The following is an 18,017-nucleotide window of genomic DNA, read 5'->3' on the forward strand; positions in this document are numbered from 1 at the left end:
CACACGACATCAGTAGTCACTCTCGCACACTGGACCCCAGCTCAGTCCTCACCTCCAGCTCCTGCAAACCGCTTCGAACAAACTGCATTAAGAAAATTAGGTTGCGTTCCGGTAGCAGGCCATCCTGGGCACCAGTGTGAGTTACACACTCATTTGTAAAAGCCCTTCCGCATCGTCGGGCATGCTTCACAGTGCTGGACCTGGGGTGTGGGTGCTGTCTGTGTGGAGTTTGCATGTTCTCTCCCTGGTCTGTGGGGGTTTCCTCCAGGTGCTCCAGTTTCCCACAGTCCAGGGACAGGCTGCCACTTTCACTGGGCAGTGCACCGTCACCGTGGCAGCATGGTGGGTCGGATCTGATTTCAGTCTTTATTTCCTTTTTTAGAGATCCTGTAACCAGGACCTGTTCACTGCCATGACGGACACAAGGAACAATAAAGCCGAAGTCTTGTTTCCCACAAGAAACAACAAAACCGAAGTATTGTTCGATGTGCCGGTACAAACTTTTAGGTTATATAGTCCTTCCTTGCTGCTTCAGACGTCATTCGGTGTTATGGTAAGGGGGTCGTGGTATTTGGCCAGTTAAGAGACCCTGGCCAAATGGTCAGTTTAAGATTATGCCCCCTCGCATCTGGAATCCTTATCAGTTAACCCCCTTTCCTGCCATAAACCCCTGTTGCTTAGAAGTCTAATTTTCAGGCAGAACTGACTTAAGTTAACCCTATTTACATCTTGTCTCTTACTTCAGCCCTCTTCCATTTGCTAGTTAAAAGTTGTACAACCCATTTGTATGCGACAAAAGAAGCCAGTCTGTTTCCACCCGGTTTCGAACCGAGGGCCTTTCGCATGCGAGGCGAACATGATAACCACTACACTACGGAAACAGTGGTAAGATGTGCCCAGCGGCCCAGTGCTGAGCTTCGCCAATGCGTTTCAGCTGCTTCCAGTGCCTTTATTGGAGTACGCTGATGGACCGTGCTCTCTCTCCAGAGACCAGCACGCCTGTCATGGACGGAGCAGGAAAGGCGGTGCCACATTCTACAGCCCTCTCCACGCAATCGGGCTACTGAAGTGGAGAAAATCGCCTCTCCAGAAAGTGCAAATATCATAGAGGTAGAGGTAGGGAGAGAGGAGGAGTACAAATTCAAGCAGAGGCCTGAGTGGAGCACTGTCGTATGGCCCTGACATCAATCCCTCAACTCTCTGCATAAAGCAGTGTCTTATGGCCATAACATCCCACCCCCACCACTCTCAATGGAAAGCACTGTCGTATAACCATGACATCCCACCCCCACCACTCTCTGCATAAAGAAGTGTCGTATGGCCCTGACGCCCACCCCTCCACTCTCTGCGTTAAGCTGTATCTTCAGGCCCTGACATCCCACCCCCGCCACTCTCTGTATAAAGCAGTGTCATATGGCCCTGACATCCCACCCCCACCACTCTCTGTGTAAAGAAGTGTCGTATGGCCCTGACACCACCCCTCCACTCTCTGCGTTAAGCTGTGTTTTCAGGCCCTGACATCCCACCTCCTCCATTCTGTGTAAAGCAGTGTCATATGGCCCTGACATCCCACCCCCACCACTCTCTGCGGAAAGCACTGTCATATAGCCCTGACACCCACCCCTCCACTCTTTGAATAAAGCAGTGTCGTCAAGCCCTGACATCCCACCCCCGCCATTCTCTACGTAAAGAAGTGTCATATGGCCCTGACACCCACCCATCCACTCTCTGCGTTAAGCTGTGTTGTCAGGCCCTGACATCCCACCTCCGCCACTCTCTGTGTAAAGCACTGTCGTATGGCCCTGACATCACACCCCCACCACTCTCTGCGTGAAGCACAGTCATATAGCCCTGACGACCACCCCTCCATTCTTTGCATAAAGCAGTGACGTCAAGCCCTGACATCCCACCTCCGCCACTCTCTACGTTAACCCCTGTTAACTTGCTTGCTGAATGATCTCTCAAGAAATCCCTGGTGAGATTCAACAGGTGTTTTCTTCAACAGCCACTAAAAGTCTGATGACCTTCTCTGGATTTCCTGAATATGATGTAAAATTAGTTCAAATCATTTGGTAGTTAACAGAACAAAATGCTTTGGAGGTACATTTAAAACAGCAGAGCAACACTGTAGCACTTCGTGTGTGACTGAGTTTAATTGTGTAAACCTGTCTCTCTATGAACACGAGCAAAGAGTTCTCACTCAACAGAAGATTGCGATGTGAGCACAATAATGTAAGACATCTGGTGATGCCAGGGATTGAACTCGGAACTTCATACATGAAAACCATTGAACTACATCCCCTATGGCACAGATGGTGGAACTGACTTAAAGATGTGCATATGTTCACTGACCACAATCCACCCTTCATGAATAATTGAAATGAATAATTTATTTTTATATCCAGTCACATGGGCGACGGTGGTTGATTCTTCAATGGGGGAGAGCGTTTTTCTACCTCCTTACTCGACTGTCTTTCAATTATGTTTTCCTTGAAATCTTTTTGCATCTTTTAAGTGCTTGCGATTAAATTACGCATAGAAAAACAGCAGTACAGTTGATGTTCATGGACCGATGCACACAACTCCAGTGATAAAGCCCTGTCTGTAAATATTGTAGAAGAACGTTAAAGGGCGAAACAACGCTCCAACCACGGGAATGGTAACAAGAAGGATCGTGTTCTTATTTAATATGTGCTTTTGAATTGCCTTGTCAATACACACAGGCTTTAGAGATGGACAAATAATTTACAGTGGTGTTTGTAAACAAAGATGGAACATGTTTTTTTCTATACCAGGAAGAAAGGAGCAGACTCTTAAACTTTAAGAGACAGAAACAATACCTCATCACAGCTAACACTAATTAAAACAACATCACAACAGAAGAGTGAAGCCTTGGGTGAATCAAATTAGTTTTCATTGGTCGTCTGTGTCTTCATAACTTTGTAGGTGAGAGAGAGGATTGAGAAAATGTGCGGGTGCTTCTTAGAAGTGTGTTGGCAGTACAGGTGACTTCCAAATAATTGAGCCGGGTTTTAATCCCGGCCAGTGCATCCCCAAACCTTTTCAAGATAATCATTTATCCGGTAGCACATCTCCTGAAACTAACATTCGAGGTAGGAAGCGTGCTCTTAAACACCAAAACACTCAAAAAGGAAGAAGCAGATCTCTGTACACAAGACAGTAGTGCGATATTAGAATTTCTGAGTTCTTGATGGATTCAGGCTCCTTCTCAGAGGTCCTTGCTCGCCAAATAACTTTACATCTGAGGAAGAGCACCACGGAAAAAAAACCCAACTCAACAAGCGAGCGTGTTGGTTGCTCTTGCTCTTAATGCAAGGAGCTGTTTTTTTTCCTTGCAATAATCATTATTAACCAAAAACAGCAGCACAGGTAAGTCGCATTTGTGATTATGTCACTTCTCTGCTTCAGCAAGGTCAATAAAAGACTCTGAAAGTAGTAAAGCAAAACTGAACTCAAAATCATATTAGGAATTCTGAGCGATATCTCCATACAGGTAATCCAATAAGAACGTTGAAATATTTGAATATAATCTCTCTATATATTTCGCTGCTTTTTACCCGGAGTAAAACTATTGGATTGAAGGAATGCTAACCGCTGGGTTAAAATGTATAGTTGTTACTTGGAGAAATCTGTAAACTCGTGATCTTATATGTTTTAAAAGACAGCACAGGAAAAAACTACAGTGCTGATTATTTTCCGGAGACGGAGCACAGATGACCTATCCGAGCTGATTGATAAAGCCCACCCAGTGGATACTCTAGCAGAACTTTAAAGAACATTCACCTTTGTATCCAAAGAAACGACAGGAACAACATCAGGAAGCACAATCAATTCCCCTTTTAAATCTTTCCTGTAAGGTATGCTATGTGAATCCATGAAGTTAATCCTCTGATCTCTTTTGATCACGAACAAAGTATTTCTGATGGAGCGCTATGTTCAAAGATTTAATAAGCTTTACCCCTGCCAACGATTCGGCGTGAAGAATTAAAAGTTTCACAGACAAAAGCAGCTCACCACCACAGCCAATATTAAATGTACTTGCCGGTACACTATCATGTGCACTGCCTCAAAAGTGATCTCGGCAGACGTTGTTCCCTACATAAAGCTGAACGTGCCAAAGAGAATTTCTGTTGAGAAAACAAAATATTTTTTCTGCCTTGATGTTAAGCCTGTCTTTTAGAAAGTCTATCTCTAAACACCTCCCGCAGCCTAACAAAAAGCGCTTTTACTGATTGTATTGCAGGTCTTAAAACATTAATATTTGGCAGCAGTGGGATTCAAACCCACGCCCCCAGAGAGACTGGAGCCTAAATCCAGTACCTTAGACCACTCAGCCATGCTACCTTCCTCCATACCCATCTTCACATTGCTGGCTTGGACTAGGGGGGGCTTCAGCTCTTGTCGTCAGATCTAATGATATCATGACATGTGGAAGTGACTGCACCTTCATCTTCCGAGATGCTTTCAATAACACAAACGCTACTTTCACTGACACAAACACAGCAATAATGAAGGTGGTGAGATTCATCCTTTGTGCTGTTTGTAGGGGTGCAACTCTACGGTGATCTGCTGACTTGAAGAGCAAAAATCAAAATCCTCTGCTATTACTGTTGCTTTTTTCATAGTTTCTTCAAATCCTTCATTTGAACGTAGATTTTGAAGGATATTGATGATAATACCACATCAATTGTGGTTTTCTTGTGATCGCCAATTTTATTCAAATAACAGCCTTTTTTACAGTTCCTTGCGTGTTTCACAAGGTATAATAGCCCCCTTCGCATCCTCAGCTAACATATTTTAAAATTACAATAGCTTATACAGCATGCATGTTTACATTTATATTAAAATTAAAGTAAATATACAAGAATACATACAGTGCTAACCCAATAATTCTTGTCAGGTTCTGCAACAAATCTGCGTTGTTATTTTAACATGTTTCAGCTGAGGGTGCAACAGGAGTATAAATGAATTTTCCCGCCAGCCATTCAAAGACCAAATTCCATGAGTGAACATTATTTTCTCAGATGTTGCCGGCATTGGACTTTGCCGGTGGTATTGAATTATGTCCACAACTGTTGTAGTAGTTCCTTCTTGAAATTCGACACGTGCAAAGCACTCGTAATATCATAGGTGTTAAAGTTCGCTGAGTGTATTCGAGTCATGGTGTGTATCCCTGCCTATCATTGGGAGACGGGTAACTTTTTTACACTCAGATTCCAATCTTCAATGCTTTGTGTGAGAGCTTACATAACTTTCATTTTCTCACAATTTCTGACGATTGTTCCAAAGGGGCACCCTGTCAATTCCGAATACTTTTCAAAAATCTGCCTGCATGTTTGATTATTGTCATTTCACTCAAAGTTCAATATTGATCATAACTAAAGAAAATAATGATCACGAACAAAAAAGGGATAAAGATGCAAGTCGATCTTGAATCAGAGCTGGGTGAAATGGGCTTCTGTTCTGATATGGTTGTATGAGAAACAGGAGGAATCGCCAATCTCCTATAGAACATGAGTTGAATCAGGAGTGAGACATTTAGTATACTCGTGCATATGTCAACGCCTGACCTACATCGTAAAACTAACATTAAGTTGTCAGAGACATTCATTTATATACAAACAAGAGACAGACCAAGTAATAATTCTACATTAGTTCAGGTGGGTAAACCTGAACTAACTAACTAATAAACCTTTTAATAATTCTAAATTAACGTGTCCTACATTGATCAGACTAATTGACATGGTCTGATTCAGAGCCTGTGCAGTTCGTGCTAATTACAACAAGGACAGTTCTGATCCCTCATCACCGAACTGAACACAAGTTCAGCTGTTCTCCAGTTTTGTTACGCATGGTTTTTCATTGCAATTGAGTTCAGAGCTGGAGCTGATCTCCAGACAGTACAGTGTTTTGGGTAAGTTGTCGAAATTCGCATGAGGCTGCAGACAACTTACCCAAAGTGTTTTCTATAGCTTTCAGGTGGAGTTCATTTATATAAAACAACGTAAGTGGTATAAACGCAACAAGCCAGACGGCAGTCCAACTTATAATTTTCTGACGCGAGGCCTGACGCGTTATTCATTATGCCACTGACCCTGCTATTGTAGTGCTAAAAAACACGTTTTCTACATTTATGTCTGTTCACTCTAAAAACTCTAAAAAGGACAAAGGGTTTGTGTGTCCCGCTAAAATTCCGCTTCATTTCGAATGCAAATAAAAACCGTTTTGTTCCAAGAAATCATAGATTTGTCACATCCTTCATACTATACTTCTCTCTTGTATTAGTAAAGCATTTTGATTTAAACTGAACAATATATGAAAGGTTTCATCTATACACTTACACATAATAAGTATACGAATAAATACTCGGAAGAAGCCGCAGCTCAGGTATTAGAGAGATTTAAAATCGGATCGGAGGATTTAGAGTCCAGACTGCAAACCAACAGCTTACACAGGTCTTTTATAGAACCCTTTTGATTTCCTCTACTTTGTCCCTGTGATGTCATTGTCCTGCTCGCAGCCGAGCCCGACACACGTCTGGTTTCTGTCGCTTGACGCACACCCTGCGGTCCATGCGGGTCCTAATACCCCAGTACAATGAAGGGGACACTAAACTGTAAACAGGTGCCGTCCTTCGGCTGAGACGTAAAACCGAGGTCCTGACTCTCTGTGATCATTCAGGAGAATGGTGGTGGTGGAGGGGAGTCCCCATTACCTGTAAAGCGCATTGAGTGGAGTATCCAGAACAGCGCTATATAAGTGTGCGTAATAATAATAATAATTATTATTATTATAATTGTAATGTAAAATGCAATAAAAAATAAAAAAATATCAAACTTTGATTCAAAATAGATTAATGTAAAAACTGATAAAGCTAATGCTTTTTTCAGGGCTATAGCTGTAGCTGCGAGAAGGTTAAAAGCGCACAAGTGATTTGTCTTTCGTCAAAGTAATTGCCGGAGCAGTAAGACGCAGAGCACCATCCAGCAGCTGTAGACGATGTTCGGGGAAGAGCTAATTCTGTTTTTAGCACAGGGAGTGAGAATGAGCTCAGTCCGGCTCCGAGCAGAATCCATCCTGGTTTGGTTACAGTGCGCCTGAGGATCTTTGGATCGCAATGTAAAAAAAACAATTGCTCACATCGTGTGACTTCCACCTTCTTTCGAGCCGGAATCGAACCAGCGATCTAAGGATTCCCTACTGACTCCACTACAGTCCTCCGCTCTACCAACTGAGCTATCGAAGGGATGTCAAGCAATGCTCCCTAGCACATACTGCCCAATGTAGTGAAATGTTCCGGGTGATTTAAATCCCACTTCGACATCAAGTTTCCAACTCGTTTCCTTAGTCTTGTTTACCTTGAATTTAAGCCACGAACCAGGATTCTACTGTATAAACTTCCAGGGATATTACAAAATGCTTGATGGGGCATCAATCATTCCAGGCGGAAATTGACTCCTTTTTTTTCTCGAGGGATCATATTAAACATGTCATTAGTATCGAGAGGAGGATCACCATGAGACACAAAACAAATAGTTTCTTTCTGTCTTTATTAGAAAGTAGCGTTTGTGCTACATTAATAATATTTTCGTGGAAATAAAGAAGTTTCGAAATGTGGTTTTGAGTTAAATATTAGCGTGTTCATGTAATTAGTTTGTGTTTGTCATTACTATATATATATATTGCCATGTTACTAGAATTTGTAACTGAAGTTTACTAGTTGTGTTTTTTATGATGGTTAGACATTTGTTGATTACAATATTGTATATAATGTATAATTTGAACTACATATTTTTCAGGTGTGAATAGTTGTATATTTTAAGAATAAATTTCTAAAATAAATCATTGGCTTTATTTACTAGTTTCTACACCTATAAAAATCTTTCTTTGATGTATAATAGACCTTTAACTATATATGTATAGTAGTCTTCTAAATTTATCCGTATAATAGAACTACAACCATTTATGTATAATAAACATATAATCAATTTCATTCTAGACCAGTTACGGAGCACAGTTACACGTCTGGTATGCGTTCAATAGTCGTATATTCTACATCTTTTGCCCACTGGGATGTGCCGATTTTAACTTGGCAAACCAAGATACACATTTTCTAATGAAACCTTAATTAAAAGACAGTTTGTTTCTCGAAAGCGTGTTATGTAAAAAAAGAGAAAAACGAAAATATATGGATGGTAATCTTTCAAAGCTGAAGATTTTACTTTTGAAAAATTGACATTTTATGTACTGTATGCAGATGCATTCGCTGGTTTTAGAACTTTGCTGTACTTCCTGAATCATTTTCAGTATTATAAAGTGGGTGTAGATTTTTCTTTCAGGTTAGGACGCGAGTGTGTACATGTGTTTGATTTTCGTTTCACTGATTCTCATTGAAGATTTGGGAATTAACGACGAAAGAATCAGTTGCCTCGGAAAGCAGAAGGTTTGGTTCTCAACGATATTGAAGACACGCCCATGTAGAGCAGCGGGTGATGATTTGTGCTATAAAAGACCAAGTGCTCAAAGTGACGTCTGCGTTTACCGTTTAGACTTTTCATCTCGGGCGCACTTTTAGAAAGCAAAGATAGAGCAGTTGTGTTGAATCACATTATAGCAGCGGAAGCGTGCTGGGCCCATAACCCAGAGGTCGATGGATCGAAACCATCCTCTGCTATGTACACTCTATGCACGATTGATAAGCATACCATCAGTTTAATGAAGTGCATTAAAACTGTTTTTTTCTCTCGTGTGTATGAAAGCTTCACACTTAAGGTACTATTTCATCTTTACCAATAGCAGATGCCCAAATGTATCTTTGGTTGTTCTGCGATCCTTCATAGTTTCCTCAATTCCTTCAAATGAACATCCATATCAAAGCAATTATGTATATATATATTACAATTAAGGTACATATTAAAAATATCAACGCACATTTGTATAATGCTCATTTAATAATGATTGTCAAGGATTGTCAAGTTCTCCAACAAATCTGTGTTCTAATTTTAAAATATTTTTGCTAAGGATACAACGGGTGTATAAATGAATTCTCCCAACAGCCAGTTAAAGAAAAATTCCACACGTGAAGATGGTTTTCTTGGACATTGACTTAGGTACTTATTTGTTTACTTGTTGTAGTTGCACACGAGTAAAACACAAAGATTTCCTGCCACATTCAAGAGGGTTTGCGAAGAAATCCCTTCAATTTTTAGCGGAGATTTTGTTTACATCATCACAATCTGAAGCACGTCCCTGAGTACGTTTGACCCACCAGCCCTTTGTTTAACAGCTGCACAGGGACACATTCCCGTTGCTTTTCACAACTCACATGTTTGTAGTTAAAGAAAATAAAATACTGTCATTTTCCTGCCAGCTGGCAGTATTTCTTCTGCACTGACTAAGAGTAACCAAGAAGTTCATTTCATCTTTCGCAGGCTGTAATCTACAGAAAAGGAAGTGAATACTTGTATTAAGCTAAATCAAGCCGACGGAGTTGCACTGCTGTTGTTTTTCTCCACTTTTCGTTAAAAGGAGAAAAAATCACTGGCATTTTTTGGAAGCATTTCTTCTGTCCTGAGAAGCAAGATTTGTATTTTATCTTTCAGAAGTTGTATGAATTTCTTGAAGTTCAGAAACAACTTGTTCCAGAAAAGAAATTAACACTTGCTTCAAAGTAAATCAAGACGTCGGTGTCTCTTGCTGTGTGTGCTCTTATCTGTCCATCTCTCTATCCTCTTCTCTCTGGCAGTCTGTGTAGAGTATCTGAAGGGGATGTAACACCACTTGGAAAAGAAAAAAATTCTCAGGCAGAATAAAAAATCATTATTCTCTTCTCAGTGAGATTCACAGCTCAGACTCACACTCAGACAGGATCTCAACTCCGTACTGCTCTCTATCCTCACAATCCAGAACCAGAAGATATTCAGACAATCAGTGCTGCTACATGAACAATATCAGACAGAACAGCCTGGACTCATGTCACATTTCCCCCTTTTATCTTTCCTCCCAGCCCTCTTAGAGACATAGAAGAGCTCCTGGTTCTCCTCTCTGTGAACTGGGCTCAGGGGTCACTGATCTGGCAGTTGTGGGCTCTGTTCCAGGTCGAAAGCAAGAAGGATCTATTAACGCTTTCCAGGACTTCCAAACTCTTCAGTATTACTTTCTTTACTGTATGTCAGCCTCCCAAAATGTTTATAAATGTTTTATGAGTGTGGAATTATCTTATTATTTATATACAGTATTTATGTAATAAACAACAGTAGTGACACTATGATCGGTATATTGATTATTTGTAGCCTATGGTCCGATGGTCGTGTCTACAATAGTGACCATTTGACCAGTCTGTAGCTCTGAGCAGTGGGACTCAGATCACACAGAAGACCCGCCTGTGTGTGATTCCATACCAGCCCTGGGATTCAGCTACTCTCACAAATGTCTCACAGACCGTCTTATAAATTTACAATTAGATGAAGTCATGTAACAGTTTTACAGATAATTTAAATAATCAGACAGCAGTTTTGGCAGTGGATACATCTCCACATGGGAGAAAGGAACTGAAATATATGTGCTCACTGTAAAGTAGGAAGAGGTGGTCAGACAAGCAAAACAACTTTGCAGATAATGTGAAGTGACATTGTTTTGTGTCAATCAGCTCACAGATTTCGCTTCATGTGCCTTAAGCTGTGCAATTTGTATGGTTGTTGAATGAGATTGATTTCTTCACAAGCCCAGTCAATTGACAGTGGAGAGCTTGCCGACACACACCTTCATGAAGACTCTCTTCATTGTCAAGTCGCCTCCTTTGCATACAATAGTAGCACCGACACTAAGAGAAAGGATGAGAAATAGCGTTTATCAAGCGATTGCAGTGTTTGTTTGACTGAGGATCCTTGTGTGCTGAACTGGCCTCTGGAGAAGTGTAGTGCAGTAAAACAGAAGGTTTGTGTCACTCAAGATTGTTACAGAACAGAACAATACAATTACAATACTTTTATGAGAGTAAATATTACTGGTGCATCACAGTTCTTATAATGGTGAAAACAGGAGCACCTTCTCTACATTTTTGACTGAAGTATTTAAATGGAAAGAAATACTATCACTATGCAATTCATAAATGCAATTGACCTCCTCTAAATGTTCTAGTTTGATGAAACAATGTATGGAATTAGGTGACAATATCGGAATTCATTCAAATGCTCAGGATTAATTTTCAGCAACAAAAAAAGTGCTCGGAAATATTTTACAAGAATGAAACCTTACATTCACCTAAATAAACATTCACCATCTACATTAGCAGAGAACAGTAGGACAGAAGGTTAGTGTCACTGGACACTGCATCAGAGAGGCCGATCTCTTCTCCCTCATTATGCAGGCTTACCCACTCATGATGAACTGTCCTCCAGCGATACTCAGCTGCCATCATCGACTCAGACATGACGTTCATGTACATATTATACCTTAATATGGCACTGCGTTACAATAATTTGATCAAAACAACTGGTGAAAAAAAAGATAAAGACTTTGTCCAAAAAAGAAGCATTTATACCTTTCCTCTCCTACCAGCCATTACAAGTCACCTAGTTTTTAATTTAGAGCTAGATTAAAGCTCTAGTCTCTTTGGGGGTGTGAGTTGGAATCCCACTGCTGCCAAATAAGAAGCAAAAAACACACATTTGCTGCAGAAGTAACAGGAGAATTTGTGCCATTCAGCCTCATAGCGTGATGTCATTTTCTCAGGCTCATTTTTAGATGCTTGTGATCGAATCTATGATTCTTATGAGTGTGCCCTCCATAAAGGTAGCACAGATATAACGTGCCAAGTTTTCAGAGAATCGCATTAAATACAGGTCAGAAGAAGGCGACAAAGTGTCCGCTAGGCAGTTCAGCTATTTCAACGGTGTTCTCTGTTGTTTAGGTCCAGAATGACACCCGTTACAACCAGGAAACACACAGTGTCAGGCATCAAAAAGACTTCCCAAAACCCTGATCCTCTCCTTGATCCGGTGATGGCATCCAGACATTTCCTGCAACAAAGCCAGGATACGGTCTTCAACAACACGAGTGAAAGGCTAATTCCCAGCTTTTGCAATCCTTTGCAAAGAAGGACCGCATGTGCTCAGTGTTAAATGCGCTGTTCATTATTAGTATTATTAATAATAATCTATACATTATATAGTGCCTTTAAAGGTGGCTTTTCAAAGTGCTTTACAGAATGAAACCAATAAAGTTAAAAAATACACAAGATAAGCAGGATGAGAATACACAGTTAGAGGAGACAATAGATGGTGGTATTAAATACAGTAGGAACAGAGGGGTAAAGAATAGTTCATTAAAGGCTCTTCTAAAGAAGAGGGTTTTGAGTCTGGATTTGAAGGAGTTTAGAGAAGGTGACTCTCTGATATCCTTGGGAATAAAGATCCAGAGCTTTGGTACAAAACAGGAGAAGGCCCTGTCACCCATAGAGTGTAGATGGACTGGGGGACAGATAGGAGACCAGAATTAGAAGAGCGAAGGTTGTGAGGTGGGGAGTAGGGCGATAACCCAGACAGGTACTGTGGTGTCAAGCCATGGAGAGCCTTATAGGTGAGCATGAGGATTTTGAAGTTGACAGGAAGCCAGTGCAAGGAGTCCAGGACAGGAGTAATGTGATCACAGTCCAGTGCTAATTTCTTTCTTGTGGCTGCTGGTTCATTTTCAACTGTGGACTCTTAAGAAGTCCTTTATTTGACTTGATCAACACTGATCCCTAGAGGATTTTGAAAGGTTGAATCAAAATGATACATGACTCTGGTGGGACTCGAACCCACAACCTTTGAATGACTTCATTCTATCAAAGCCTAGAAGTCCAATGCGCTCTCCATTGCGCCACAGAGCCAACCGATACATCGCTATATAAAACAGCTACAGAAAGCTGTAACTCATGCTTCTCCCGTTGTCTTTAAATTAAGCTCCATAAATATTGACAATGAGTGGCCTGTTGTCTACGAATAGATACCGCTGGGATTCACACCCAGGGTCTCCTGGTTTTTAGTGAGGCGTCTTAACCAGCTAAGCCATGGTGCCAAACCTGCTAAATGTTATCCACAACTTCAACCACCTGTGAGAAACGGGCAACTGCAGTGTTACGCCTGCTGGCTCAACAGATAATCCTTTTCGAAGTTTAAGGAGAGGATTTCTTTGTCAATTCAATTAAACATTTTAGAAATGCTGAACGATTGATGTGTTTCACGCGCAGAAATATTTTATCGTTACGTACTTTTTCTGTGCAGTAAGTTCTCCTTCAACTCCGCCCAACAACAGAGGTCGTTTTTAATACAGGAGTAAAGGCACACTGCACATCAGCAAAACATCCCGTACAGGTTTAGGGAGAGCGACATCAGTGATTGGAAGGTTGGAAGTTTCGGGTCACTTTTTTATTATAGATTCAAGCAGCCCTGAATACCTTTTCAAGAAACATTTCAGAATCCCAGTCACGTCCAGTATGATTGCTACAAAGGTCTACAGTATACAATCAGAATACTGTTTGTGCATTATATAAAACACACCGCCCAAAGCATTTCTAAAACAGGAATTACATGTTTCTGAATGGCCCTCCTTTATAAATAAAATAAAAGGTCTGAAGCCTGCTCCAAAGAAGCACTTTATTCAGAGCTGACAAAGATGTGATAGGAAACATCTCGGAAAATGAAGATGCAGTCATTTCCACGCGTCGCACAACAAGAGCTGAACCCACCCGACGTTCTCAAGAGAGTAAGGTGTAAGGAGTGTGGCTGGGTGGTCTAAGTGCTGGGTTTGTGCTCCATTTTCTTCGCTGGGTTAGGTTTGAATCTTGCCACTGCTAAGTGTTGGTGGGTTAAGACCTTCCTTCTATTGCGACGTCAATGGGTAAAAGCTTTGCTTGGCAGTCTGTCGAGAGACTGAACTAGGTGTTTCAAGATAGTCTTTGTCAGCTTAACATCAAGGCATAAAAAAGCCTCATTTTGTGTTCCCAACAGCAATGCTCTTTGGTCCCTTCAGCATTATGCAGGGAACAACATCTGCCGTGATCACTTTTGAGTCAGTGTGAATCGTAGTGTGCCGCAATTGTTTTTAAAATTGGTTCTGTAGTGTAAGAAAAACCGGCCGTTCAGGGACGCCAAATATGTAACTGTAGTGGCTCTCTGAAGGCACCAGTTCTGTAGGGTTTGGGCATTTACTGAGACAATTATTTATTGTAGCAGTAAATCACAAAGTTGATTCTTTTGATGGCTTTAGAGTCCAACCATGCGACATAACTCAAACAACGCACACACACAGGTGCTAATACACGAGGATACATTTATTAATACATAGAATATGCATGTAAACCTAACAGATCTTATCGAGAGGGTTATCAGAATACAAAAGATATATATTCAATCAGTTACAAAGTGTTACACATATCAAGAGGACATACGTTCAGTATATCATTCATTAAGACCGTTTCGTAAAGTGAACTTGGTTACAACTTCTACATTAGATACTCAAAACAAGTACATAACTCTTAGGAATTAAATTGATATCAACTGGTTTGGATAACAATGGAATTCTCGAGCTGTAATGCAGTGAAGTTGAATACTCATCCAATTTCTGGGGATTCAGATCTCCTGCGGGCACAAACAAACAGTTGCAGGCTGTTGCTGTCCAATCCGCGCTCTCTGGCTCGGTGCCAGGCTGTGCTGTGCGGCTTGTGACGGTGCACTGCTGATGCTCACTGTTGGCTTTAACTAGCAAAGTTTGTGCACAGGAGAAAAGATGACTGTGGGTCCCAGAAAGTCAGGAAGAGGACCGGTTCGTTCCTGATGAAGAGCTAGTTCTGAATAGTGATTCAGCTGTCCACAGTTCCGACCTGTTCACGAGGCCTGCTGCTGGTTACTCTCTGGCAACCTCCACTCTAGACTCTTAGAACAAAGGAAAGTTCTGGCACTCGGACACACTGGCCGTTCCGTGGTTGTCCGAGCTGAGTCTCAGGATGGTCAGGAGGCACGCTGCGAGAATGTCCTGCCCTTGGGAGCCTTCTGCTCCTGGGCCGTCCTGCCCTGGAATTCTCCTTTGAATTCCCTTTAGAACAGTCCACAGAATCCTCTCCAGAATCTTACTGAATCTCCCTGAATCTTACTGAATCTCTCAGGCTCTCTGTGTTGCCTGTTTTTACCTGGAGGAACTTCAGCTCGTTGATTGGCTGAAAGTTCCATGGGCATCAGAGTCCCACGTGGGTTACTCGGCCCTACCAGCCCCTGATTGGTTGATCAAGGTGAAATATGAGTCACTTACTCCTGACACTTAGGAATGCAGTCCAGATGTCCAACTGGCACTCCCTAGACAGATAGGCACCAATGGATGACCATTGATCATGATAGCCAGGCTTAGCTAAGTGCATCCCCTTTGGGAGCTGTCCTTATCAGGAACCTTAAATCAGCCTGCATGAATAGTTTCTCTGTGGCTGCACCACAGAGATGAACACAGAAATGGGGCCTCATTTGGGAAGGCTCAGAACACTTAATTCTTTCTTATTAATAAGCCTCGCCGCTACAGTAGGCATGGTGCATTTGTCTGTGAAACTTGAATGCTGTGCTTTTTCACGCAGAATCATCGGCAGGAGCAAAGCTTATTCAATCTTTGCGCACAGTGCTCCATCAGAAATACTTTGTCCAAGTTTTGAAGAGATTGTGGGATTCTCTGCACACGCTCACATCGCGTACCGCAGACAACACCACCATTCGATGGGAAATTGATTCTACTTCTTGCAGTTGTTCCTGTGGTTGTGATAGTTACAAAGTTGCACTTTCCTCCACCTTCTGCTATAGTATTCATTGGGTGAGCTTCATCAATTGGCTCAGAAAGGTCAACTGTGCTTCGGAAAAAATCAGCAGCAGTGTCTTTATTTTGTCGGTGAGTATGGCTGTCTTTTAAAGCACATGAAAAACACGAGTTTGTGGATTTCTCCAAATAGCAACGAATTCAGCTGTGCAGAGCCTTACTGCTTTCAGAGGGTCTTTTACCGACGCTGCTGTAGTAGAGAAGTGACATAATCACAAACGCAACCATTTGTGCTGGCTGTTTAACTAAGTATTAAGCTTTTTTAACTATCACATGATTTTAACTAATTTAACATCATCTCCAGAAGAGCACCTCGCACTGCTCACTGAGCTGATGTATGTGCCCATTTCTCAAAAAATTAAATATCATCTGAACTGATTTTTTTCTACTTTAAATGCTTTCCTACTCTTTTAATATTTCAGTTAAATCTTTTATTTTGAAGTACTTTCCATTGATATTAATCCTAGTCCCGATGAATGATTCTGGGACATGGTGCGTCTTGAATAATGTTCTTATAGGTTTCAGTTTGGAAAAGTGCGCTTTCCAGAAGCTACCGAAACCTCTAATGGTCACACAAAGCTTAATGCAATAGCAACGTTTGGGGTTGAAAAAGAATATAACTTGCTATGAATATGAACACTGTTCCAGGAGGCGTGTAAGGACTATTTTGGCTCAGATCACCAATTTACCTTACATTTCTGATCCATTAATATCGCTATTGAATGCTAAAGGTAGGTCCTGGCAATACTTCTTGAGATCTTCTTTAGAAAAATTAAAAAAAAATATATTTCCAGTACTAAACAAAAAGTAAAAAATACTGATTACGTGCAACTGATAAAATCTCTCTTCCAGGGACGTTGTAGCTACATGCAAATTACAATGGAAAACTTTATCAGCTTTAAAAGTTTCTTTTGCATTTATAAGACGATCAGCATGACACTCAAAACATACCTGTATTCAGTAAGCGGTGAGTCTGCTGGCTGAGCAAGTTGCCTCCTCTACACACAATAGCAGCCCTGACGCTAAGATAAATGAAAAGAAATTGCTTTTATTGGGCACTTTTCATATCCGATGAGCTTGACATCTCCCAAGGGCGATGGAGTTTTTTTGCGACACTGCTTTTCCCTTTTTTCTTCTTTCTGTACTCTGATGGAAAAAAAAAGAGAAATCATGTAAGGGAAAAATGTATTTTTTTCATGGAGAAAACGTGCACCAGGAATGTTTTGTTTTGAAGAAGTGATTTAACATGATACATGACCTAATTTACTAGAGTAAATGCTCACACTGCAAGGTCTGCTTTACTACAAGAGAGAAATAGAGTGAAAGATGTCATAATTGCACTGCGTTGTTGAAGAAAGGATCTTTTTCTTTGAATTCTAAATCAATCAGAATTTCAAAGTGAAACACAAACCCTTTGTCTGTATTAAAGAGATGATATTTTAAAACTGATAAAAATGTAGAAAACACGTTTCTCACTTAGAAATTTAGGATGGGATTATTACTATTACTAGTAATTACTAGTTGCAGTGCTGAACTCACCATGGTGCAATTCAGTTACATGATTGGCCAGTGGTTTCATGGATAACGCGTCTGATTTTGCATCATGGGATTGGAGGTTCGACTTCTACCGGGTTCGTGTGTTTTTAAATCAGGCTACTCAGAAATAGAAGTCCATTATGTGAATGAACCGCACCTGAAAGCAAACGTTGGTCAGGTTTCCTTCTTTCCAGCATGAAATAGCAAATCGTTACAAAAAGCACCAGCTAATGTCCAATAGCATTAGTCATTTTAATTAATGAATATACTGTAAGGTTTTGGTACATGGGATTGGATTTCATCCACAATTTAAAAAAGGGCAAATTATATTTATAGGCTTCAGACACATTTTAATACAAAAGTGACCTAAAACTCTGTAACTTTCAGGTTAGTTTGAACCTGTAATGAAAAAGGGGCCTGAAACTTCCATTCTGTGATGTAACTGTCTCTAAAGTCGGACGTGATGTTTCACGGATGTGCAGTGTGCCTTTTCTCTTGTCATGTTCAAAATGACTTGCTGTGTAATTTCCTGAATGCGTGTCCTGTACTGCTCTGTTATTTCATTTAGATTATCTATGTGGTGTACAGATAAAACCAAACGGCATGGTCTAATTCCTGGGTTCGGC

The 18,017-nt window shown here is 41.0% G+C and overlaps 1 protein-coding gene and 4 non-coding genes across 5 annotated transcripts in view; 1 reads left to right on the forward strand and 4 right to left on the reverse strand.

The window, feature by feature from the left end:
* Positions 1-18,017, forward strand: part of LOC138242549 (antigen WC1.1-like) — a 621,195-nt gene that overhangs the window by 502,407 nt on the left and 100,771 nt on the right. The window lies entirely within an intron of this gene.
* Positions 809-881, reverse strand: trnaa-cgc (transfer RNA alanine (anticodon CGC)). The gene has a single exon. It is a non-coding gene; the product is annotated as a tRNA-Ala (tRNA).
* trnal-uag (transfer RNA leucine (anticodon UAG)) lies at positions 4,284-4,365 on the reverse strand. The gene has a single exon. It is a non-coding gene; the product is annotated as a tRNA-Leu (tRNA).
* Positions 7,180-7,267, reverse strand: trnay-gua (transfer RNA tyrosine (anticodon GUA)). Its single transcript is given in 2 exon segments — positions 7,180-7,215; positions 7,231-7,267. It is a non-coding gene; the product is annotated as a tRNA-Tyr (tRNA).
* trnar-ucu (transfer RNA arginine (anticodon UCU)) lies at positions 12,800-12,892 on the reverse strand. Its single transcript has 2 exons — positions 12,856-12,892; positions 12,800-12,835 (listed from the first exon to the last, which is right to left on the reverse strand). It is a non-coding gene; the product is annotated as a tRNA-Arg (tRNA).

This window comes from Lepisosteus oculatus, chromosome 14 (genome assembly GCF_040954835.1).
Source record: "Lepisosteus oculatus isolate fLepOcu1 chromosome 14, fLepOcu1.hap2, whole genome shotgun sequence".
In the NCBI taxonomy this organism is placed as follows: domain Eukaryota; kingdom Metazoa; phylum Chordata; class Actinopteri; order Semionotiformes; family Lepisosteidae; genus Lepisosteus; species Lepisosteus oculatus.